This window comes from Pelophylax lessonae, assembly GCF_965119305.1.
Source record: "Pelophylax lessonae genome assembly, chromosome: 1".
Classification (NCBI taxonomy): Eukaryota; Metazoa; Chordata; class Amphibia; order Anura; family Ranidae; genus Pelophylax; species Pelophylax lessonae.
The window spans coordinates 326,445,024-326,472,354 of NC_138768.1; the positions used below are offsets into that span (position 1 = coordinate 326,445,024).

General features: G+C 42.0%; 1 gene segment (V, D, J or C); it reads left to right on the top strand.

The window, feature by feature from the left end:
- Nucleotides 1-27,331, top strand: part of LOC309544177 (immunoglobulin mu heavy chain-like) — a 652,707-nt gene that overhangs the window by 97,366 nt on the left and 528,010 nt on the right.

Consider the following 27,331-nt stretch of genomic DNA (forward strand, 5'->3'; position numbering starts at 1 on the left):
CGTAAACAGGTTAAGGGGCCTATTTATTAATATTTGCCCCCAAGACTCACACATTGTTCACTTTTCAATTTTAATATTGGCTGAATCTTGGGTGTAAGTTGTGAGAATCGTGTGTGAAAACAGTGATAAATAGACCCCCAAGTCCAAAAATGACTGAATATAGATGCTAAACTGAGTTTCCCTTCAGCCCTCACAAGCAGAATCGTCTGTGGTTATAGTGCATGAGGATTTCAGCATCTAATGCAAGGATTAGGTTTAAAGAACACCTCCCAAAAATAAACATCATGTTTCCAAGGTATGTCTATCCTACTGGAATACAGAAATACGCATCAAATTGAAAATGAGGTTTTATGGAAAACTTAAAGCTAAACTTTGGGATGAGTAAATAATGTCTAAATACAAGAGACGTGTATTTTTACTTGAATATTGGTGTGCTTTGTGTATTTCTTCCGGATCTGTGAAGTATTTCAGTGTGAAACTTTAAACCTGTGTAGCAGCTTCCTGTAATAAAGACCAGTCACTGCTGCTCTCTCTCCTTCTGCAGTGTGACTGGTCTTGTCTCCACCCCCACCTGTCATTTTTTGCAGGCATCCTGTAGTGGGCGGGGCTTCTAGGTCCATCCCACAGCTCTGCTCTCTGCACAGGCTATGTTCAGTACAGTTACATAGTTGGTGAGATTGAAAAAAGACTTCAGTCCATCCAGTTCAACCCATAATGTGTGCGCGTGTGTGTTTACTGCTAACCGTACATAATATACCCTTGTATGTTGTGGTTGTTAGGTGCCCATCTAATAGTTTTTTTAAACTATTTATGCTCCCTGCTGTTACCACTGCTTGTGGAAGAGTATTCCACATAGTTACATAGTTAGTGAGGTTGAAAAAAGACTTCAGTCCATCCAGTTCAACCCATAATTATATGTAATATATAGTAATTATATAGTTATTATATCACTGCTGCTTTTACAAGGTGATAACTGGGTTTGTAAAATAATTTGATGCAAACACATTGGATTTTGCATCCTTTGTTCTTTACCAGTGACAGCTGCCTGAAAGTAATGGGATATACGTCATTAAACATAAATGATGTACAAACCCAATTCCAAAAAAGTTGGGACACTGTACAAATTGTGAGTAAAAAAGGAATGGACTAATTTACAAATCTCATAAACTTATATATTATTCACAATAGAATATAGATAACATATCAAATGTTGAAAGTGAGACATTTTGAAATTTCTTGCCAAATACGGTCTCATTTTGGATTTCATGAGAGCTACACATTCCAAAAAAGTTGGGACAGGTAGCAATAAGGCCCGAAAAGTTAAATGTACATATAAGGAACAGCTGGAGGACCAATTCGCAACTATTTAGGTCAACTGGCAACATGATTGGGTATAAAAACAAAATACAGAAAAAGTAGGGGTTTTTTTGGCCAGTTGGGAGAAGGAAGACCAGGATACAAACACTTAAAATTAAACCAGTTTATTAATGTGTATAAAAGAGTTGTGTATTAATGAGGGATACAAGGAAGGAAAAAATCCCTCATATATTCACCAATATATTAAAAACAACAGCACAGAAATATATCCCTAATAGGGAACAATACATGCTTCAAGCTGATGTTGACGCAAGAAGTCTTTGATGATATTCGGTTTGAAGGTCCCAATGAGCCAATGCGTTTTGCATCAGGCTTCGTCAGGGCCAGAGAGACCGAGCAATACCGATATTTCTCGCTGCGTGTAGAGATATGGCTCGGTCTCTCTGGCCCTGACGAAGCCTGATGCAAAACGCGTTGGCTCATTGGGACCTTCAAACCGAATATCAAAGACTTCTTGTGTCAACATCAGCTTGAAGAATGTATTGTTCCCTATTAGGGATATATTTCTGTGCTGTTGTTTTTAATATATTGGTGAATATATGAGGGATTTTTTCCTTCCTTGTATCCCTCATTTATACACAACTCTTTTATACACATTAATAAACTGATTTAATTTTAAGTGTTTGTATCCTGGTCTTCCTTCTCCCAACTGGCCAAAAAAACCCTACTTTTTCTGTATTTTGTTTTTGCATATATTCTGGGGCATGGGCCAACCTCCACAGTTATTTGTTCTATGATTGGGTATAAAAAGAGCCTCTCAGAGTGGCAGCGTCTCTCAGAAGTCAAGATGGGCAGAGGGTCACCAATTCCCCCAATGCTGCGGCAAAAAATAGTGGTGAAATATAAGAAAGGAGTTTGAAGTTATCATCATCTACAGTGCATAATATCATCCAAAGATTCAGAGAATCTGGAACAATCTCTGTGCGTAAGGGTCAAAGCCAGAAAACTATACTGTATGCCCGTGATCTTTGGGCCCTTAGACGGCACTGCATCACATACCGGAATGCTACTGTAATGGAAATCACAACATGGGCTCAGGAATATTTCCAGAAAACATTGTCGGTGAACACAATCCACAGTGCCATTCGCCGTTGCCGGCTAAAACTCTATAGACCAAAAAAATAAGCCATATCTAAACATGATCCAGAAGCGCAGGCTTTTTCTCTTGGCCAAGGCTCATTTAAAATGGACTGTGGCAAAGTGGAAAACTGTTCTGTGGTCAGACAAATCAAAATTTGAAGTTCTTTTGGGACGCCATGTCATCCAGACTAAGGAGGACAAGGACAACCCAAGTTGTTATCAGCGCTCAGTTCAGAAGCCTGCATCTCTGATGGTATGGGGTTACATTAACACGTGTGGCATGGGCAGCTTACACATCTGGAAAGGCACCATCAATGATGAAAAGTATATCCAAGTTCTAGAACAACATATGCTCCCATCCAGACATCGTCTCTTTCAAGGAAGACCTTGCATTTTCCAACATGACAATGCCAGACCATATACTGCATCAATTACAACATCATGGCTGTGTAGAAGAAGGATCCGGGTACTGAAATGGCCAGCCTGCAGTCCAGATCTTTCCCCCATAGAAAACATTTGGTGCATCATAAAGAGGAAGATGCGACAAAGAAGACCTAAGACAGTTGAGAAACTAGAAGCCTGTATTAGACAAGAATAGGACAACATTCCTATTCCTAAACTTGAGCAACTTGTCTCCTCAGTCCCCAGACGTTTGCAGACTGTTTTAAAAAGAAGAGGGGATGCCACACAGTGGTAAACATGGCCTTGCCCAACTTTTTTGAGATGTGTTGATGCCATGAAATTTAAAATGATACATTTTCTCAGTTTAACCACTTGCCGACTGCCGCACGACTATATACTGCGTTGGTCAGCCCCTCCTGGGCAAAGTGATGTAGGGGTACGTCAATCGCCCATGCGCTCCCCCTCGTTCACTAACATCCCTGCGCATGTGACCGGCGGCTCCGATGTCCGCCGGCCACTTGCGATCTCGCTCAGGAGAGGGAGAAAGGCAGACGGCTGATGTAAACACAGCCGTCTGTCATTCTCCCTTAGATCATGACAGAGGCTATGCGACCCTGCTATGTAGGATCGTATGTCTCTGTTATGATCTAACAAGCCACGCCCCCTGACAGTTAGAATCACGCCCCTAGGGACACATTTAATCCCTTGATCACCAATAAAGTTAACCCCTTCCCTGCCAGTGTAATTTTTACAGTAACAGTGCATATTTATAGCACTGATTATTGTAGTAATGTCACTGGTACCCCCAAAAGTGTCAAAAATATCAGTCAGGGGTCCGATCTGTCCGCCACAATGTTGCAGTCCTGCAAAAAATCGCCGATCACTGCCATTACTAGTTAAAAAACAAACAATAAAAATTACAAAAATCTTTCCCATAGTTACAGAAAAGAGAAAGAATGAATGGTGCAACCTGGGTTGCCCAGACATATGTTGGCGGACTTTAAAGGCACAGGCTGAGTAAGCACAATCAATAGTTTAAAATTGTTACATTTATTGAGAAATTTAAAAAGAACACAAACAACAACATATGAATAAATATTTCCATGTAAATTCAAAGAGAGTATGCAAGCATTGTATATAGTTGATTAGTGAGAGTTACAGCTGTTGTACGAATCTGGTAAGGTCAACGCGTTTCGCATTACGCTTCCTCAGGACCCCAGATGGTTGGGTAACCTCTTAATAAAACAAAAATACATGCAATACGTTACTTTTTTATGCATACATTTATGGTAATAGTTACATAGATAAACATTCTTTGTATTTGTAGCCGTGGGAGCAACTAAAAGAGTGCATAAACCCACCTCCTCACAATGCCATGCGCCGTACTGTCCACCGGGAGCTGTGCTCGATGGGGGGCAGACCAAAACCACCTAGGTTAATAGATTATTATTTAACACTATGTGAATTTTCTAGATTATTTTGGTTCAATAAATTCTAGCATATAGTATATATGGTAATATATAGCAAGATCGTAATTACCTAAGAAATTGGGTGGATATAGGAAGAAAGGGACGGCTGGGTAGCAGATGATGTTTAAGTCAGTTGAGCGCTTTACACCTGAATATAAATAATATATTTGTAATACTTTTATTCTCACAGATTCTTAGATTTACTCATAGTGTAATGTATCTTTTCTATTTACCTGAAAGTTACGTAGAAGAGGATTAAGGTGCAGTTGTTCTGTGGGTTACATATGCCACACCATGAGAGGAAAGGAAAAGGAGGAATGTTTGGGGAAAGCAGGAGGGGAAAGGGAAAAAGGTAGGGAAGATGGGGGGAGGGGAAAAGGGGGGGGAGAGGAAAAGGGGGTCCTGAGGAAGCGTAATGCGAAACGCGTTGACCTTACCAGATTCGTACAACAGCTGTAACTCTCACTAATCAACTATATACAATGCTTGCATACTCTCTTTGAATTTACATGGAAATATTTATTCATATGTTGTTGTTTGTGTTCTTTTTAAATTTCTCAATAAATGTAACAATTTTAAACTATTGATTGTGCTTACTCAGCCTGTGCCTTTAAAGTCCGCCAACATATGTCTTGTTGCACCATTCATTCTTTCTCTTTTCTGTAACTATAAGGCTTATGGCACTCAAGGGGTAGCTCCCATTCCGTATTTAGTATCCAAATAGGGTGTTACCCACCCACCTCTTTTTGAGCTCCCCGTATTTTTGGATATATAATATATCCCCTCTTCTTCGGTCTACAAAGCACGTAGACAGAAAAAATATAAAAAAAACAATAGACAACGATACTTAACCCCCAAAAAGATGGCGGACTATTTAGGCACATCCTGGGAAGGGTTAATGCTGAAAATTCAAAAAGATGTCAAAGATGACACAGTAGGATGCTTGGATATAGACAGTTTCTTTGTTAAATTAAGAAAATGCCTAATCCGAAAATCGAATCTTCACTGGCACATTAAGTACTTTGAAAAATATAACGAGGAAAACCTGAACCCTATAGGCCTAAGAGTACAAATTTTTCCTAGTTTAAGATTTGTTTCCTTGGAGCTTAAGGAAATATGGGAAAAAACTCTCAAACTATGCTCAAAACAAATGATATCCATATTGTTGGAACAATATCGCAATGAGATGTTAACACTTAATGATGAAATTAAAGCTATATACACAAAAAACCAAAGCATTCGCTCACTCCCGGAGTTCACTGTCAGAAATAGTGCACTCCAGGAGTTTTTGGTAAAATACAATGGTGATGTAGTGTCTAAAAAAGAACAGAAATTTGCTCGCGATAAGCTACAACACAGCTTATAAATGGCCTAATAATGGAACAGGGCGACCTCGGTTTTCGAGACAAAACGTAAACAATAGTAACTATGAAAATGATAGCCAGGAATCTGATTCCTCAAATGCATCTAATATCTCTTATCATTCACAGTACGCACATGCCAATCATTGGAGACACCGACAGACAAGAAAGAGACAAAAATCTGGTGACGGTACACAAGGTGGTGGTAAGAAACGCGCACTAGAGCACGGACAAAAAAATATGTCCACAAACCAAACACATAAATCACAAGTAACTTTAACCCCAGCGCACCCGCGTCACGGGGACGGTTCGGTACGTCCTAAAACCTCATCTACCACACCCGTCACACATACTCCTGCACAAGGAGACCAACTCACAATCCAAGAGGATGGTTTTTTAGACCTGATGAACAGCCAGTTAGACCTGGCCAAAACACCAGGAGACAATGCACCAAACAAAGGCACATTGGACACATTTGTAATCAGATTAACCCAACCACCACCCATTTAGATGTGATAAACCTATCTTCTTACACTCTTACACAAGCTGAAAGAGAAGTTCTCTCTCTCGGCCTCACGTTTTGTCCAACGCAGGAGATAAATCACTTTGAAATCATAAAAGACAAACCTATTCGGGAGGAGACTAACATATAAATACCTATTCGACGAAGAAAGGAAAAGGAAAAAACAGGATCATATACTCAAGGAACAGTGGAAGGATTTTAAAGTGCGCGACTTTAGGGCATTAAAGGACCTCATGGACCTCTTAGAGGAAAATGAGGCCTTTGATAGCTCTCAGGTCCCAGAGACTTTACAGTCCCCCCAATCAGTTCCACATGCCACAGACATACGGATACCAGCCGGACCTCCTTCAACATCAGTCCTGCCTGCCCCGATAACACAGGAATTTTCGGTACATACAGTCAAAAAGAAATCTGACAAATTCCCTTCCCTACATACAAATCCAAATATCGCTGCGTTCATTACCCAAGTAACTAAACAAATTGAGTCAATACAGATATTACCCAAAAACAACATGGACAACTTGAGTCCACAACAGAAAAGAGCTTTACTATCACTAAGCAACAATAACAAAATCATAGTCAAACCCGCCGATAAGGGGGGGGGAACGTGGTGGTGATGGACATAGAGCAATATAGGGATATGTGCCTCACCATTTTAAACAACAGAGAATGGTACAAACCAATAACACAAGATAAGGTTAACATACTTCAAAAAGAATTTGTACAATTACTCTTAAAAGCATACCACAAAGGTGTGATTGACAAAGACACATATCATGCGGTTTTGGTAAAGAACCCAAAAACCCCAACTTTCTATGCCATACCCAAGACACACAAAAGTCTCACAGCCCCCCCCAGGCAGACCTATAATATCTGGGATAGGGTCCTACACAGAACCCCTCAGTCAATACATTGACATAATCTTGAGAGAACATGTTACATCACTTCCATCTTATATTCAAGATACACCAGATTTGTTAAAGCGATTGGACGGATTATCGGTTCCACCAAACACCATACTTGTGGCTATAGATATTGAAGCCCTCTATAGCAGTATCCCCCATACAAAGGGTCTACAGACGGTAAGGGAGTTCTTATTAGAACGCCCCCTCAAACACAGGGGACAAATAGACTTCGTCTTGGAGGCTTTATTTTTCAGGTGCAGGGGGTGGCGATGGGGACTTTGTGTGCCCCGTCGTACGCCAACCTGTACCTGGGGGGGTGGGAGCGGACTCTGTTCTCGGGCGACGGCCTTTCCTGTCATTTTCCGCACATCCTCCTCTGGCTCCACTACATAGACGATGTGTTTATGTTGTGGTCGGGGCCGAAGGAGGACCTGCGGAAATTCCTAGGTACACTAAACACAAATCAATCCAACCTCAAATTTATCACCCAATGGAACTATACATCTATACCCTTTTTGGATATTACAATATCCATCACAAATACTGGGAAAATAGAGACAACTTTATACCGCAAGCCAACGGCAGGAAATACTGTGTTACATGCACAGAGCTTCCACCCAAAACAATTGGTGAGAAGTATACCATATTCCCAATATTTACGATTGCGACGCATCTGCTCAAATGAGGAGCAATTTCGTCTTGAGGCCAACAATCTACGCACTAGATTGTTGGCAAGAGGTTACACAACTACCACACTACGCAAAGCATTCAATAGGGCATGCCAAAAAACCAGGGAGGAAATTCTTTTTGACAAAAAAACAAAAAACACAGAGGAAAATGTCCGTATTATCACTCCATATCATAGACAGCATCAAACAGTCCGAAACATTTTGCAACAACATTGGTATTTATTAAAAAATGACAACATCTTAAGCAAATACCTAAAAGATTACCCAGAAATAACGTTTAAAAAGGCAAAATCAATTAGAGACCAAGTAATTAAAAGCCACTTTGTGGATAAAAGGGATATAGAGGAAGAAAATATAACAGGCACCTGGCGATGTGGCAGTTGTGATTTCTGTGAATGGATATATGAAAATCAATCCTTATATTTACCCAATGACCAATTACAAGCGATAAAACATTATGTAGACTGCCAAACAATAGGCATCGTATATATCATGTTTTGCGAATGCGGTGCCTATTATATAGGAAAGACCAAGAGACAATTTTGGCGCCGCATTAAAGAACATATAGGCTATAGGAAGAATAACCTCCTCTCAACGCCCATTGGAAGACACTTGGGTGTCTATCATAAAAATAATACCAAGGTGGTCAAATTCGCTGCCCTCGAACGGATATTAGAAGATCCTAGGGGTGGAGAATTTGACAAAACCATACTCCAACGAGAGGCCAGATGGATTTATATCCTTCGGGCCACATCAAGCCCAGGCCTAAATGAGGCCCTCAGCTTTAAACCTTTTCTCTGAGAACCACAAACTTTGGTAGCTGTCATGAAAATCGGGGATATTACAGAGGATTAATGTAAACTCAACCTCAAAAAACCTATCCCTGTTTGCCCCTCTAAAAGATTGCCCTTATTACATTTTGTAACTTTATATCATGGGGGGGGACCCTCCTAAATTGGCTTCTTTGCCTCCCTAAATGTATTCATTTGGCTTATTCTGTTCCTTGGTCAAGGTCGCAATATCAGATGCATGATGCAACATTTGGGTATTTTTTTCTAATAACCCCTTATAGGTAGGTACTCCTTTCCGAATAGGTATCCTTTCCAGTCCACCATACACACAGGCATAACACCTTAACCAGGGCCTATAACACATCCGCCCAAATGCTCATAGAATGAGCATCTTTTATTATTTTATTTCTCTTGAAAAAATATAACTTGTTGTATACCTTTAATAAAAGAAGTTTATGATATAGATGAAATAAGTAAAAATGAAACACATGCATAAATGACAGGATTGTATGTTATGACTCTTGTCCCCTTTTTTATGACATGTAGGATAATGTATCATTGTACAGCCGTTGAAGCCTTTGTTGCATAGATCCTCACTCTTGCAGCAGTGTGTGGTACCTCCGCTGGGTACACTCAGCATAACATTACCGAAATCGGGGAGGGCCCATCTGGAGGTGACAGGGCGGCGATGACCCACCCCCTCCGGGTTGATGGTGAGCACCCAGCACTTCCTTTAGGCCCCTTCCGCTTCAGGATGAGATGCGCTCTGACGAACGTCATCTCCGGCGAAGGCCGATGACGCACTTCCGGTGCGCCGCGGCCGACGTGTAAACACCTGTGCTGATTAGCAGCCGGTGTGTGGGGCCTATTTAGGCCACTATACCACCAGGGGAAAAAACAGGACGGCTGGGATGCGAGGACAGATAGAGCCACATGTGAGTACACCGCTTTTCTGTGAAGATAGCCAACACATAGCATGACTGAGCATAGCCTTAAAGCTCTACAGGATGCCTAATATCCATATGCTATCTCTCTACTTTTTACCTCCAGCATTAGAGGATTACCTCACCATCAATAGTGGGACATGGGTCTGCCCATTCTCTTTTACAATAAGCCTTTTGTGATATTCCAAAACAAGGACACCTTATATTGTCCAAGTGGGACCATACAAGCTAATTGTAAGTATCTAAGAAACAACAACCCCCTAAAAAAGAGGGCTCAAGGGGGATACACATTTAGATGCAAGTTATATTCTTACATGTTATTTTTCTATAATTCCCCTATTATAGATCTCACGGAGACAAATATCCTAAAGAATACACTTAAGTAATACCGTTTGTCTGTGGCTACATATATACACACCTGTTACCTTTTCCCCTTTTTTCCCCCCTTTCCCCTTTTTCCCCTTCCTTCCCTCTCTCCCCCTTTTCCTCTCCCCCCCCTTTTCCCCTCCCCCCATCTTCCCTACCTTTTTCCCTTTCCCCTCCTGCTTTCCCCAAACATTCCTCCTTTTCCTTTCCTCTCATGGTGTGGCATATGTAACCCACAGAACTGCACCTTAATCCTCTTCTACGTAACTTTCAGGTAAATAGAAAAGATACATTACACTATGAGTAAATCTAAGAATCTGTGAGAATAAAAGTATTACAAATATATTATTTATATTCAGGTGTAAAGCGCTCAACTGACTTAAACAACATCATCTGCTACCCAGCCGTCCCTTTCTTCCTATATCCACCCAATTTCTTAGGTAATTACGCTCTTGCTATATATTACCATATATACTATATGCTAGAATTTATTGAACCAAAATAATCTAGAAAATTCACATAGTGTTAAATAATAATCTATTAACCTAGGTGGTTTTGGTCTGCCCCCCATCGAGCACAGCTCCCGGTGGACAGTACGGCGCATGGCATTGTGAGGAGGTGGGTTTATGCACTCTTTTAGTTGCTCCCACGGCTACAAATACAAAGAATGTTTATCTATGTAACTATTACCATAAATGTATGCATAAAAAAGTAACGTATTGCATGTATTTTTGTTTTATTAAGAGGTTACCCAACCATCTGGGGTCCTGAGGAAGCGTAATGCGAAACGCGTTGACCTTACCAGATTCGTACAACAGCTGTAACTCTCACTAATCAACTATATACAATGCTTGCATACTCTCTTTGAATTTACATGGAAATATTTATTCATATGTTGTTGTTTGTGTTCTTTTTAAATTTCTCAATAAATGTAACAATTTTAAACTATTGATTGTGCTTACTCAGCCTGTGCCTTTAAAGTCCGCCAACATATGTCTGGGCAACCCAGGTTGCACCATTCATTCTTTCTCTTTTCTGTAACTATTAGTATTATGGCACTCAAGGGGTAGCTCCTATTCCGTATTTACTTTCCCATAGTTAGTAAACGCAATAACTTTTGCACAAACCAATCAAAATACGCTTATTGCCATTTTTTTTACCAAAAATATGTAGCAGAAAACAAATTGGCCTAAAATGTTAAAAATTTTTGATTTTTAAATTTTTTTTTGAGAATTTCATATAAAGAAATGTGAAAAATATTGTTATTTTTTTCAAAATTGACGCTCTTTTTTTGTTTATAGCGCAAAAAGTAAAAAAAAAAAAAAAAAAAAATCGCACAGATGATCAAATACCACCAAAAGAAAGCTCTGTTCGTGGGAAAAAAAGGACGTCAATTTCATTTGGGTACAGCGTCGCACGACCGCGCAATTGTCCGTTACAGTCACATAGTGCCGAATCGCAAAATAGGGCCTGGTCTTTGGGCAGCCAAATCCTCCAGGGCTTAAGTGGTTAAACATTTGATATGTCATCTATTTTGTATTCTGAATAAAATATTGAAATTTAAAACTTTTGCATTATTGCATTCTGTTTTTATTCACAATTTGTACAGTGTCCAAACTTTTTTGGAATCGGGTTTGTATTTAGTGCTTTATCCCCCCCCCCCTCCCAAAAAAAATAAAAAATACTACACTTCAGCTGTGTGATTGCATTTGTTTTTTTCATTTCACATAATGATCCTGCCAGTAACACACTTCCAGTCTTAGGGTGACAATGTGCACCCCCTGTACTGTATCCATGAAGTAGTAGTTTAATATTGGCTCCTGTCTATATTGGCCCTGGTATGTGTATGTATGAATGTGAGTTAGGGACCTTAGACTGTAAGTTCCTTGAGGGTAGGGACTGATGTGAATGTACAATGTATATGTAAAAGCTCTGCGTAAATTGACGGCATTATATAAGTACCGGAAATAAAAAATAAAAAATAAAATCATCCTAGCCTTTACCCTCAATTTAGACCAAAAACGTAAAATGGGAAAAAGATGTGGAGGAGATAACAGATGATCAGTAGAGTTGTATACTAAAATCAGTAGATTCAATACCCTTTTCAGCAGCCCAGAAATTATCACAGATCTATATCATCCATAGGGTATAGTACTATACACCATAAAGACTGTTTCAGTTTGGGAAACGCCCAGATCCTTCGTGTCCTAGGTGTGGGGATGCATCTGGAGACTTGATTCACATGCTCTGGAGGTGCTCCAAATTGCATAGATATTGGAAAGAGGTGGTAGGTACAACAAGATCAATATTTGAAATGACTTTACGGATGGATCCCATATTATGTGTGTTGGGGTACATGGAACAGCATGTGGCATCCCTACCTATACAGACAGCAGTATTGAGATGTCTTTATCAGGCTAGGAAATGAATTGCCCAGAAACTAATAAGACTATCTGCCACCATCTAAAGCAGTTTGAATGAGAGTGGTTAATAACATGATAATAGGAGAAAAATCAGTCTATATAAGGAGAGGATGTGTAGATAGAGTTGAAAAGATATGGACATTATGGGTTGAATTCTCTGGACTGGTACCTGTACATGAGAAGGTATAAAATGTTTAATTTTATATTATTGGTAATAATGTCTTAAAGGGCAGGTTTGGGGTTTTTACTTTTTTTTTTTTATTTGGGCGAGGAGGTGAGGGAAATTTGTATGTATAAAAGTATTGACTGTTTTTATCTTTTTGTATGAAAAATGTTTATTAATGGAAAAGAAAAGTCTATTCAATAAAAGTGAATTAAATTAAAATAATTCAGACCAAAAACACATCTTCTCTAATCTGCATTGCGTAGCTTTTAGAGAGCACAAGAAAACCTGACAGCAATTATTGAGATTTCAGTTCAGTGCACAGGAACTTAAAAAGCCAAAGCATTTCTAGTAGGAAAAACATTTTTTTTTCTGTACTAGCAGAAAATAAACTTAGCATGAAAAAGCAAACTAATGTAGTTACCATTTGTGGGAACTAGTTGCCTGCAATATATTACAATTTTGTCCTTGAGTTTAGATATACTTTAAAGTGGAGCTACTCACCTCCACTCCAGTGATGCAATGTCCACGGGCACCCTTGCCGACTGGACATCTTCATCCATCTACTTACGGGTTCTGATCTTCAGTCATTTTGAATGGCCAGACTGTGATGACATCACTCCAGCACATGCACAGAAGTTCATTCATCTTGGCAGATGCTGAAACTGTAGACAGGTAAGAATACTTCTACGTAAAAGCGATGTACAATATAGCTCTCTGCATTTAAAATCATGCCAATTAACACATTTTTTTTATTAAATGGGATTGCATTCTCTTGACTAAATGACAATGCAAAAATGCAACATGCAGAACTTTTTCCCATTGCAAAGTATTGATGAGAATCTGGCATACTGAAAGCAATATATTTGTCATAATAAACAAGCAAAAAATTGGGTGAGCAAACCCTGAACATGTATATCTAAAGCCGGTGCAGCTATGGACCAAGCAACATGTATATTAAAAAAGAATAGCGCAACCATGCAAAAGAAATGACTATTAAATATGGAGACAATCCATAAATAAAAATGGGGATTTAGTCCCACCATATGGCCATATCGTGCTCAAGCCCACCACTGCGTCAAAGTACCCCATTATCAGTGGGTCCTACACTATCCATAAAAAAGGGGTGAATCCAGCCTCTCCAACCCTTGGAGACAACACTCCTTGCTGGGATGGATGTGCTAATGCACTACAAAGGACTCCTCCTATATCTACTTGATGGTGGACTCTGATAGAGTACAGGTGTGTGTGGGGGGATGCTCAACCTCAGAAGTCTGGTCAGACCGAATACATAATAAACAAGCAAAAAATTGGGGGAGCAAACCCTGAACATGTATATCTAAAGCCGGTGCAGCTATGGACCAAGCAACATGTATATTAAAAAAGAATAGCGCAACCATGCAAAAGAAATGACTATTAAATATGGAGACAATCCATAAATAAAAATGGGGATTTAGTCCCACCATATGGCCATATCGTGCTCAAGCCCACCACTGCGTCAAAGTACCCCATTATCAGTGGGTCCTACACTATCCATAAAAAAGGGGTGAATCCAGCCTCTCCAACCCTTGGAGACAACACTCCTTGCTGGGATGGATGTGCTAATGCGCTACAAAGGACTCCTCCTATATCTACTTGATGGTGGACTCTGATAGAGTACAGGTGTGTGTGGGGGGATGCTCAACCTCAGAAGTCTGGTCAGACCGAATACATAATAAACAAGCAAAAAATTGGGGGAGCAAACCCTGAACATGTATATCTAAAGCCGGTGCAGCTATGGACCAAGCAACATGTATATTAAAAAAGAATAGCGCAACCATGCAAAAGAAATGACTATTAAATATTGAGACAATCCATAAATAAAAATGGGGATTTAGTCCCACCATATGGCCATATCGTGCTCAAGCCCACCACTGCGTCAAAGTACCCCATTATCAGTGGGTCCTACACTATCCATAAAAAAAGGGGTGAATCCAGCCTCTCCAACCCTTGGAGACAACACTCCTTGCTGGGATGGATGTGCTAATGCACTACAAAGGACTCCTCCTATATCTACTTGATGGTGGACTCTGATAGAGTACAGGTGTGTGTGGGGGGATGCTCAACCTCAGAAGTCTGGTCAGACCGAATACATAATAAACAAGCAAAAAATTGGGGGAGCAAACCCTGAACATGTAAATCTAAAGCCGGTGCAGCTATGGACCAAGCAACATGTATATTAAAAAAGAATAGCGCAACCATGCAAAAGAAATGACTATTAAATATGGAGACAATCCATAAATAAAAATGGGGATTTAGTCCCACCATATGGCCATATCGTGCTCAAGCCCACCACTGCGTCAAAGTACCCCATTATCAGTGGGTCCTACACTATCCATAAAAAAGGGGTGAATCCAGCCTCTCCAACCCTTGAAGACAACACTCCTTGCTGGGATGGATGTGCTAATGCACTACAAAGGACTCCTCCTATATCTACTTGATGGTGGACTCTGATAGAGTACAGGTGTGTGTGGGGGGATGCTCAACCTCAGAAGTCTGGTCAGACCGAATACATAATAAACAAGCAAAAAATTGGGGGAGCAAACCCTGAACATGTATATCTAAAGCCGATGCAGCTATGGACCAAGCAACATGTATATTAAAAAAGAATAGCGCAACCATGCAAAAGAAATGACTATTAAATATGGAGACAATCCATAAATAAAAATGGGGATTTAGTCCCACCATATGGCCATATCGTGCTCAAGCCCACCACTGCGTCAAAGTACCCCATTATCAGTGGGTCCTACACTATCCATAAAAAAGGGGTGAATCCAGCCTCTCCAACCCTTGGAGACAACACTCCTTGCTGAGCAGCCCTCCCCACCCCCCACACACACCTGTACTCAATCAGTGTCCACCATCAAGTGGATATAGGAGGAGTCCCCTGTAGTGCATTTGCACATCTTCCCCAGCAAGGAGTGTTATCTCCAAGGGTTAGAATGGCTGGATTCATCTCTTTTTCATGGATAGTGTAGGACCCACTGATAATGGGGTACTTTGACGCAGTAGTGGGCTTGAGCACGATATGGCCATATGGTGGGACCAAACCCCCATTTTTATTTATGGACTCTCTTCAGATTTGGTAGTAATTTCTTTTGCATTTGCGCGCTATTCTTTTTTAATATACATGTCTTTTGGTTCATAGCTGCAGCAGCTTTGGAAATACATGGGTATGCTCCCCCAAATTTTTTGCCTGTTTATTATGTATTCGGTCTGACCAGACTATCGAGGTTGAGCAGCCCTCCCCACCCCCCACACACACCTGTACTCAATCAGTGTCCACCATCAAGTGGATATAGGAGGAGTCCCCTGTAGTGCATTTGCACATCTTCCCCAGCAAGGAGTGTTATCTCCAAGGGTTAGAATGGCTGGATTCATCTCTTTTTCATGGATAGTGTAGGACCCACTGATAATGGGGTACTTTGACGCAGTAGTGGGCTTGAGCACGATATGGCCATATGGTGGGACCAAACCCCCATTTTTATTTATGGACTCTCTTCAGATTTGGTAGTAATTTCTTTTGCATTTGCGCGCTATTCTTTTTTAATATACATGTCTTTTGGTTCATAGCTGCAGCAGCTTTGGAAATACATGGGTATGCTCCCCCAAATTTTTTGCCTGTTTATTATGTATTCGGTCTGACCAGACTATCGAGGTTGAGCAGCCCTCCCCACCCCCCACACACACCTGTACTCAATCAGTGTCCACCATCAAGTGGATATAGGAGGAGTCCCCTGTAGTGCATTTGCACATCTTCCCCAGCAAGGAGTGTTATCTCCAAGGGTTAGAATGGCTGGATTCATCTCTTTTTCATGGATAGTGTAGGACCCACTGATAATGGGGTACTTTGACGCAGTAGTGGGCTTGAGCACGATATGGCCATATGGTGGGACCAAACCCCCATTTTTATTTATGGACTCTCTTCAGATTTGGTAGTAATTTCTTTTGCATTTGCGCGCTATTCTTTTTTAATAAATATATTTGTCATGTCTGTCCATTTTGTAGGAAAATATATGAGAGAGGAGAGGATGACGGCAGTAGAGAGTCACATTAGCTACATCGAGGATCACCTCCTTCCTTTGACCCGAGATACGTAGACAGCCTACCAGATAGCAAAGAACATTAATAACAAGATGGAAGACGTGGCGAACCATCTCTGCCTAAATAACGTTCGTATAGTGACTTGCCCGAATGTTCTGAGGGTAGGGACCCCACCGCCTTTGTGGAGAGCTGGCTCTTGTAGCTATTTGGCAAAGAAGCTTTTACACCCTTCTTTAAGGTGGAGAGCTCACTGCACAGTGACTCACCAACCTCAGCCAGAGGGGCTGTCTAGGCCTATATTAGCCCAACTTCTCCGCTATCGTGACCAGGAGGTGGTTTAATGTCATGTGCGGGACCGTGCCAACATCCAGTTTAACTGAACCAGAGTGTTCTTCTACCCAGACCTTTCAGCAGAAGTCCAACATGGCAGGTCCAGGTTTAATGCTGTTAGGAAGCGCCTACAGCATCTCCAACTTACCTATGCAATGCAATACTCAGCTAAGCTTCATGCATGGCACAGCTAGAGGACAAATGCATTTCTTTGAATCTGCAAAAGATGCCTCAGACTGGTTTGATCGCAATGAACAAGCTCTCCGCCATCAATGTGGGGATCATGAAGGAGATTGATAGCAACTATACCTCTTTAAGTTTCAGTCATGAGGTGCAGCATGTTTCCTTTCAAATAGGTTTTCTGTTGCTCTCTGTCTGTGGGGGGGGGGGGGGGGGCTATAATATTGCAGTTTAAGCTATGAGCTACACTGTGTTCATTTCTTACCAGATTCCTCTGGGACAGTTGAATCTATATGCTCAGCTATCTTTTCTGGTAACTTACTGCCACGTTGGCAGATATTATGGCCTTTTTATTTGTCCTTTTTTTTTTTGTTTTTACTTCAACTTATATTTTTGATGGCAGGTCTAAAATGTGTGGCCTCCATTGTGCCTTTGCATTGCCAATCTTTACCAACAGAGATAAAAGTCTAGAAGAGCTTTTCAATGAGGACTGTTAGAGGTTCTCTGCAGTTAGTCTATGTCTATATACGATGCCTGGAATGGTGGGTGCTGATAATTCCATGGCTTATGGGCTGTTTGACTATTCCATTTGATTCAGTACTGTCTTACTTATTGTTCTGCATCCTAACATGACAGAAGTCTCAGTGGTATCTTGGAACATTAGGGTGGTACATAGCCCTCTCAAATGTACTATGATCTTTGCTTGCTTAGAGAAACTTGAAACTCACTTAACTGCTGATACTCGGTGCTGCCTAGTCCTGGGCTGGCCAGGCCTACCACTCCACATGGACATCTTACTGCCATGGAGTGAGTTTCCTGGTACACAGTGCTTTGGATTTACAGAAATATGATGATAAGGTGGACTCAGAGGGTCGCTTTGTGTTTCTGCATGTCGTATGTCATCTGCAATGTGTCTTAGCATGTGTATATATATTCTTCCACCTTTACTAAAGTGGTGCTCTAGCTTCTGATTTCTTATTTAGATGGTAAGGCGGACCTCCCGTTACTAATTAGTGGGAGTAAGCTCCCTTGGCTGATTTTTACCTATAGGTAAGCCTATAATAAGGTAAAAAGGTACAGTAATTATCTCCTAAACCTGCACCGTTTACTTGTAAAGCTGATGGGTAATGTGACGAGACCAATCTCGCCACTGGGCATTGGAGAAGTCTGGTTGCTCGTCTCCTGCAATGTGACTATGGACCCTCTCATCAGCCCATGCTAAACGTAAAACCCATGGTGATTTGACTGTGTTTGTGGCATCTGAGCGCTGTTTGGATATGTTGAGCGCTCAGATCCAGGCTATCTGGGGATGGGTTGAATGTGGGGGTTCTGTTCAGTAGACTGGGAGTTATGCATTTTTGTGTCTTTTTGTGTTTCTTTAACCACGTGGCTAATGGAGTCTTGCCTCTATCCTGGAAGCTAAACCTAATTATATTTTCCATTGTCTCCAGGATAGAGGTCTCTGTGAAAACTAGTTTTAGGCAGAGGAGACGGACTGTCTGAGGTGGCTCTCCATTCACCTATTGTCGGGTGTGCTAATGAACTTGCCTGCTGTCTGCTAAGAGATGTATTGACACTCAGAGTAATGTGTATTGAGGGCTCGTTAGGGAACCATTGTTCTGTGTCTGGCTATTGTGTACATTGATTGCCCCCTGGGGGCTTCTGTCTCCTTGCACATGGCAGTCCTTCTGGTCAAGTTATCTGACCAATCACTGCTGACTCATTTTCAATTCCTCATTTGCATGGCTAAAGGGGACCAGAAGGGGAACTGCAGGTACTTTACAATTGACCAATAGGAAAGCGGTTGTTGGGGTCAGGATGTTCCAAATTCTGTATAAAAGTGTGCTGTGTTCTTCCAATAAATGGTGTTCCTGTTTTACCCGCAACGCGGAGCCTTGTCTCGTTATTGGGGGGATTTATTGTATGCTGTTCCAGTTTGACTGCTAGGAGTGTAAACCCTTCATATGGTTTTTCCTATTCAGCTGTATGCAGCATTCATAGGGTTCCAGCTACACTGTTTGCATCATTCCTTGGTTTCCAGTTCGGGAGTTTGGTGTCCTGCAAGTAGCTGTGCCTGTAGCTCTGGAAGGGGAAGATCTCCTAAACGGTTTTAACCCTTTTGTGTCCGGGGTACCGTTACAATTGGTGGCAAGCGGCGGGATCGTTCCCACAGCCAGAAGGACAGCTACAGGAGACACCATTCCGTGGATTTACAAGTTGGGGGCAATGCATGTCTCAGTACAGCAACCCTTAAAGCAACAGGATGGAACCAGAAGTGGAGTACAGATCTTCTCTGAAAGAATATGACCGTTTGGTGTGGTTACGGCTGAGCTTCTTCGGCCCCAATCCACTGGAGAGATCCAAGCGGTTCGTGAGGAACTCAGTGTTCATGTCTCTGCTAAACAGGGCAGAGAGAGAGGGCCAGCTAGCACATTGGGAGGAACTCCAGCGGCAGGTACAGTTAAGGGAAGAGGAGAACCCAGTCTCCATTCCCCAGCGGCAGCCTGATTTATTGGGAATTGGGAGCCCAGTCTCCATTCTCCAGCGGCAGGCTGAGTTACAGGGGGCAGAGACAGTCGGTCCTGTCACCCAGCAGCAGATTGATTTGTTGGGAATTGGAAGCCCAGTCTCCATCCCACAGCAGCCGAGTGAAGTGCAGGGAATTGGGAGCCCAGTCTCCATTCCCCAGCGGCAGGCTGAGTTACAGGGGGCAGACACAGTTGGTCCTGTCCCCCAGCAGCAGATGGATTCATTGGGAATTGGGAGCCCAGTCTCCATTCCACAGCGGCAGAGTATTTTATTGGGAATTGGGAGCCCAGTCTCCATCCCACAGCGGCAGAATATTTCATTGGGAATTGGGAGCCCAGTCTCCCTCCCACAGCAACAGGGCTGTTTAGCCAAAGGGGAGACAGTCGGTCTTCCCCCACAGCAGCATGGTGGGTTATCTAAAGGGGAGACAGTCGGTCTCTCCCTACCGCAGTATGGTGGTGTATCTAAAGGGGAGACAGTCGGTCTCCCCCTCCAACAACCAGGCTCCAACCAGGCTACTTCCGTGGTAGTGCTTGCAAAAGGGCAGAGTACCGCTGGTCTCTGCCCACTCAGCAACCCACCAAGGCAGTCTACCAGTCCCCCACACAGCCAAGGTGAGGCACCTGGACATGGACAAATTTCTCTTCTACCCAGGTGTAGTAACCAGTTATTTTGGGTGGGCTGTACTGCTGTTTCTGTTTTGTGGGTGGGCTGCTGGACTAACAAGGGCACTGACCGGCAGAAGGTCAGATACCCTGTTAGTCTGTTTGGAAAAGGGGAGAAATGTGACGAGACCAATCTTGCCACTGGGCATTGGAGAAGCCTGGTTGCTCACCTCCTGCAATGTGGCTATGGACCCTCTCATCAGCCCATGCTAAATGTAAACCCCATGGCGATTTGACTGTGTTTGTGGCATCTGAGCGCTGTTTTGATATGTTGAGCGCTCAGATCCAGGCTATCTGGGGATGGGTTGAATGTGGGGGTACTGTTCAGTAGACTGGGAGTTATGCATTTTTGTGTCTTTTTGTGTTTCTTTAACCACGTGGCTAATGGAGTCTTGCCTCTATCCTGGAAGCTAAACCTAATTATATTTTCCATTGTCTCCAGGATAGAGGTCTCTGTTAAAACTAGTTTTAGGCAGAGGAGACGGACTGTCTTAGGTGGCTCTCCATTCACCTATTGTCGGGTGTGCTAATGAACTTGCCTGCTGTCTGCTAAAAGATGTATTGACACTCAGAGTAATGTGTATTGAGGGCTCGTTAGGGAACCATTGTTCTGTGTCTGGCTATTGTGTACATTGATTGCCCCCTGGGGGCTTCTGTCTCCTTGCACATGGCAGTCCTTCTGGTCAAGTTATCTGACCAATCACTGCTGACTCATTTTCAATTCCTCATTTGCATGGCTGAAGGGGACCAGAAGGGAAACTGCAGGTACTTTAAAATTGACCAATAGGAAAGCGGTTGTTGGGGTCAGGATGTTCCAAATTCTGTATAAAAGTGTGCTGTGTTCTTCCAATAAATGGTGTTCCTGTTTTACCCGCAATGCGGAGCCTTGTCTCGTTATTGGGGGGATTTATTGTATGCTGTTCCAGTTTGACTGCTAGGAGTGTAAACCCTTCATATGGTTTTTCCTATTCAGCTGTATGCAGCATTCATAAGGTTCCAGCTACACTGTTTGCATCATTCCTAGGTTTCGAGTTCGGGAGTTTGGTGTCCTGCAAGTAGCTGTGCCTGCAGCTCTGGAAGGGGAAGATCTCCTAAACGGTTTTAACCCTTTTGTGTCCGGGGTGCCGTTACAGGTAACATCCACGGCACATGTGCTCTGAAGGAAGGGCATACCTGTGCCGTTTCTTCAGGAGCCCAGTGCCATGAACAGCTACACCCGTGCACATGCATGGGAGTGACGTCATCATGGCTCCTCCATTCAAAGGTTTGGAGCCCACAAACCCGGAAGGAAGACCAGGTGAAGATAAAGGGCCAGTCAGTGGTGACAGCGCGCCGCTGGAGAACTTTGTTTTAAGGTATGTTTCACATAATGTGCTAGTATGCAATGAATACTAGCACATTATAACATTGCCTTGCAGGAGAAAAATTGTTTGTTTCTTTTTTTTTTATGTGTTTACTACCACTTTAATCATCTGATCTATCAAGCAATGTATAAACATACCTTGGTAGACAAATGTTTAGAAGGGTAATTTGCGTAACCCAGTCTGCTAGTGGCCCCTTAGATTGTATGAAGTCTGGTCAGCTTGAATTTTTCTGCAGAGGGTGATACTGATAGTGCTATAGTCACATACTTCTTTAGGATAGTGACCATGCATATGTCACATATTGGTGGCAGCAACTGGGATCAGAGACTGCTCTACACTTTAAATTTAAACAAGTTTATTAAATAAATAAAGACTCTTATGCAGGTGTTTGAAGTTTTTGAATTGTTTTCACACTCACCATGATCCTCTGCTGTGGTCACCAACCCCTTTGCACTAAAAGATACCAATGTAAAGCTGACCATAGATGGTTGGAATTGTGTCCGGTTCACAGGAACCAGCCAAAATTCAATCCATGTTTCGCCAGACTATCCCTGCTCCCCAGAAATCAAGCCTTGGAATAGGAATGTTGGAAAACCTTTGTTGGTCAGTGGCTGAGTCCGGCTGAGTTAGTGGAGAATCCTGCAGTCAGAATGCTGAATAGTGCCTACAAGAAACTTGTATGTTTTGTGTCTTTCCTTGAGTACAGGTACACTTTACTTTAGAACTCACATAAATATGTACTCTTAGGATTATAATGATGTTGGACAGGCTCAGGGTGGGGAGGTGACACAGAACCTCCAGAGCTGAAAATTAATCTATGATTTGCCTATGTAAAGGAACACATTCAATTAAATTTGGAGTGAAAGAGAAATCTCCAATTTGAGCAGTTAGAAGCATACACATGGCTCAGGACTCAACCCTATTTGACAGTAATGAGGACTGATGATCGGTTACTAAAACACCAAACCCTGCACCATGAAAGGAAGGCTGGAAAGTAATTTGATCCTCAATACTGGGAACTACAGGATTTTCTCTGTGTTGTGGTGGGGGAATGAAGCAGCATAAGAGCAAGGAAAATTATATATACAGGATGTCGAGTGAGTGGGTAGTTATGTGAACATTTTGTTTAACCCTACATGGAGAATGCAGAGTCACCTGAAGCCTCTGAATGGGGGTGTCACTTTAGAGTGATATCGTTTTGCAAGAATATGTGAATCACAAGAGTGTAGACAGGTTGCTTAATAAGTAGTTAGTTGCTGGGGATGGGGTTAATCTCCTCTGCTCCATTACCGAGGTATGTTCTTAAACAGCTTTCTGGACCTGGCCCACTAGTTCTGTGTGGCTATAAGGGGGATGTGGGTACGGGATTGGAGAGTGTGGTCTGTCAGTCAGTCTGTGGTCGATCCATCCTGAGTCCAGCAAGTGGCTATATCCAGGAACTTTTCACAATGTAGGGATTAATGCTGGGACTTGCAGTCCACCCAGAAAATACCACTTCTGGACATTTGCTATTATCAACTATAACATGAATGGAATTAATCTATGCAGGCATGCTGTGGCAGTCAAAAGCCTAAGTTAGGGACTAGGGTAGATAGGGAAGAGATTGTTGCATATTCTTGGAACTGTTATGCTAAATATCTTTGGTAAAGCTTTTGAAACCTTGTCTATGCCTGGTCTAAAGTTATCCAAAAAGGGTGCAAGTAAATAACTGGCTCAGTTGTGGTTTCCTGTCTGGGTCAGTAGACATGGTACAAAGACCGTGATTCCGGATAACCCAATATTTATATACAAAAAGGCTCCCACTATTGGAGACAGAGTGGTGAGGAAAGTTTTGGACCCTCCCAGACCACCAAAGATGTTCTGGGACTTGTCTGGATTTCACGCATGCAGAAGGTGTAAGGCTTGCAGACAAGTGAATACACACTTTCGGGGTCTAACGGAGTTCACTTCAGGAGCAAATGGGAAGACCTTTGAAATAAAGGAGTGTATCAGGTGTATCACGACCCACGTGGTATACGGAATGGAGTGCCCTTGCGGTATGTTGTATATAGGAAGAACAAAGAGAAAATTGGGCATCAGGATTTCTGAGCACATTTATAAAATAACAACAGGCTTCAAGGAACATAGTGTCCCACTACATTTCAGGGAAAAGCATAATAAAGACCCCTCAGCACTGAAATTTTGGGGTATAGAAAAGATGCCAAGCAACTGGAGAGGGTGCAATAGAGTAAGAGAACTGTCCAAAAAGGAAACTGAATGGATTTACAAGACAAACTCCTTGGCGCCCAACGGGTTAAATATAGAACTTGACCTGAACTGTTTTTTAAGCAACTATTAAGTATATTTTTTAGATAGGACGTTTTATGGATTCCATTTTATATATAGATTTTTATATACAAAATTTTATATATACTTTTATCTTCCTTCAATTTTACTCGAATTTACGATCATGCCTCGACCATTGATTCCTTATGGCAACACGCCTTTTATTTATATATATTTTAACCTTTAGTACCATTGGTTATGGACTAAGATATTTTAGAGCGAATTTTATATATTATATCTGCGATTTGGCCTCTATGAACAACATTTTCTTGTAATCTCAACATATGAATTGTACCTATTATTTATGAAGTTAATGTATTTATTTATTATGTATCTACCATTTATGAAATGATTTAAGATTTGACATTTACTGGTTTTAAAACATATCAGAAATTACATGACATGTGCTAATTATGTAATAAGTATGACATCTTGAGGACAGTGGTCATACATGATGGTTTCACCATTAGAATGCACTTTACGTTTTACCTATGGCCACATCACCCTGAACATGCCCGATCTCATCTGATCTCAGAAGCTAAGCAGGGTCGGGCCTGGTTAGTACCTGTATGGGAGACCACCTGGGAATACCAGGTGCTGTAGGCTTATTTTTGTGTCAAATTTTGGTTATATCGATTTTATCAAAACCGTTTTAAATATTAGTAGTACTTAAGATGTATGCATCCGGATAGGACAAGATGGCATGTAGAATTAGGGGTAGAAAGAACTCCATGACCAATTTTTACAAATCGATAGGTTTGGAAATTTTGAACATACATGCTCAGATCGGGCATAGATGGCCGATCTGAAAAAAAATGGGGTTTTGTGTGATTCAAACCCGGGGAATACCCATTCAGATACTGGTTGCAGTAATAAGAGAGTTAATAGCGGTATTAAACTTTGTTTTGTATCGATTAATCTTGTTTTTCCGGTATTTAGAAAATGATTCTATGGTATGTCCATATTGAATTTCCTTCAGGCCAGGTAATGGCAATGAAGAGGTGTTTGAACCCATCAGTGGTGTAAACCAATCATGATGGGAGGGAGGTCCTCCGGCTGCATACATTAATCTTGATTGCAGCAGCGCACGTTAGTCCTCTGTTGAAGTCTACCAGACGAAACCGGTCAGGATGCACGTACGCTGCTGCTGAGGAGACGAAGGGAGGATACCGCTGTTGTTTTGGATCTCCCCTGTTAGCCGCAGGAGCGCTGTAATCCACAGCAGGGATTAGCTCGCGGATGGCGAGCGGCGGTACCTTTCAAAGCCTCTGTGTCTATGATATGCGTGCAAAGGGTGATTGAAATGTAAGCATATACGCTGAAGGGGAGGGAAGTTTTATTTAACTAATAAAGTCGAAACAGTATTACACTACTCTCTTGCTTCATGTCGTTTGCTTACAAATTGCACTGAGGAGATATACAGCCTGATAGTGACCCCTGGTGGACAGATAGGATCTGGACATGCTCAAGAGACGACAGACCGACCAGAAGCAAGGGCTCATGCAGCTTATGCATAAAGGCGATATTTCAAGGGCAATTTGGTGAGTGGCCACTTCATAGGGGTGCACAGTCGGTGTGGTGAAGGATTAGTGATACTGTGTGTACAATCACTGGTGCTGAACATCAGAGGAGAAATCTTTTTGCTGGCTGTGACTGCTCATCCTGTGGAGTTGGGACTAGTTTGCATTTGCAGGCTCTGAAGCACTGCAGGAACTGACTAATATACTTGCACACATACATTGTGTGTGCTGAAGCGCCGCTGAATGTATGATATAACGAACTGAGACGCACAGATTGGGCTATTATTATACATTTGATTTTGCATGGTACAAAGACGGGTAACAAAAGTCTAGCAAGCAGCATGTTGTGGAGCGTGTACCCGTGAAAGGTGGGACATCTTCTTGCAGCGAGGGAGTTTTTGTCGTCATTATCTTCCCTAGAGGTCGATCTCCCATGGCAATGGGAGCAGATCAGCATGAAGAGGTCCCCGGGCTGTGCTCAGGTACAGAAGTGGATGAGTTAAGTGAGTGCAAGTATGTGGGCCACGCTAGATGTACAGCGGGATTCCATTCTGTTACTGGGAGTGAGGTAGCAGAGAAATACACTGTACAGCTGGAGTGGGCATCGGTTCAGCATGTCCCTCCTAAATACAACAAGTGACAGTAGCGGTGTACATTGGCATGGGGCTAAAGAGAGTTAAAGTGACACTAAAGGTTTGTTTTTTATATGCAAATAACAAACATGTTATACTTACCTGTCCTGTGCAGTGTTTTTGTACGGAGCATCCAGATTCTCCTCTTCTCAGGTCCCTCTTTGATGCTGCTGGCTTCTCCCTTCTGATGAGTGCCCCCACAGCAAGCAGCTTGCTTTGGGGGCACCCGAGCCGAGCTGCAGCTCCATGAATCCATTCAGACACAGAGCCGTGGCCCAGCCCCACACTCTCTCTTTCCTGATTGGCTAACTGACTTTTTTCTTTCATTCGTTTTTATGTTAAGAAAGTGAACAAACATTACAGCAGTTTAAAAACACAATCAGTGAAAGAAATTCCAATATAGGGGCACAAGTTAAACAGTAGTAATGATAACATATCAGTTCTTGGTCATACCAAGGACAGTAAAATATCGACACAGTATAACACTTCAGTATAATTTAGTGCATAACTACGACACTGAAAAGAGGATAGTAAAAAATGCAGGGGGGGGGATAAGACATCAGGGGGGGAGGGGAAGGAGATAGGGGGAGGGGAAGGGGATAAGGAAGGGGGGGGGGGAGAAGAAAAGAAAGGACAGAAAGGAAAGGAAGGGTAAAGATTGTCAGCAGGAAAACTATAACTCGGGTATCACGGTATAGAAGGAATCACAAGTCAATGTTTGTCAATCCAAGCATTCCATAGATTCCAATGTTGAGCAAACAAGCGTCTACCACCGTGTTTGCATGCTAGAATGCTTTCTGGCTAACTGACTTTGATTGACAGCAGCGGGAGTCAATGGCGACACTGCTGTGTGAGTCCCCAAGAGATTCCCTTAATTTACAGGGATTTCCTCTCACTTCCCGTTTGGCTATAGGACAGGAAGTGAAGGTAAATCTCTGCAATGGGACACGGATGGCGAAAAAAAAAAAAATCTGACAGGGGTTATAACCCTCCCTTACTCTATACAAAATGGAAAAAAAAAAAACGTTTTGTCTACTAGTTCTACTTTAAGTTCCAAGGAACAGACAAGGGCATATTATTATTACTCATCTAACAGCAAATGGTTTATCACAATACAAAACTTTCCACATTATGGGGGATAAAGTTACAGATTTACTGACTGCTTCCAGAAGGAAACATCAGCCAGATTTAAAAAACGTTTCCAATTAGT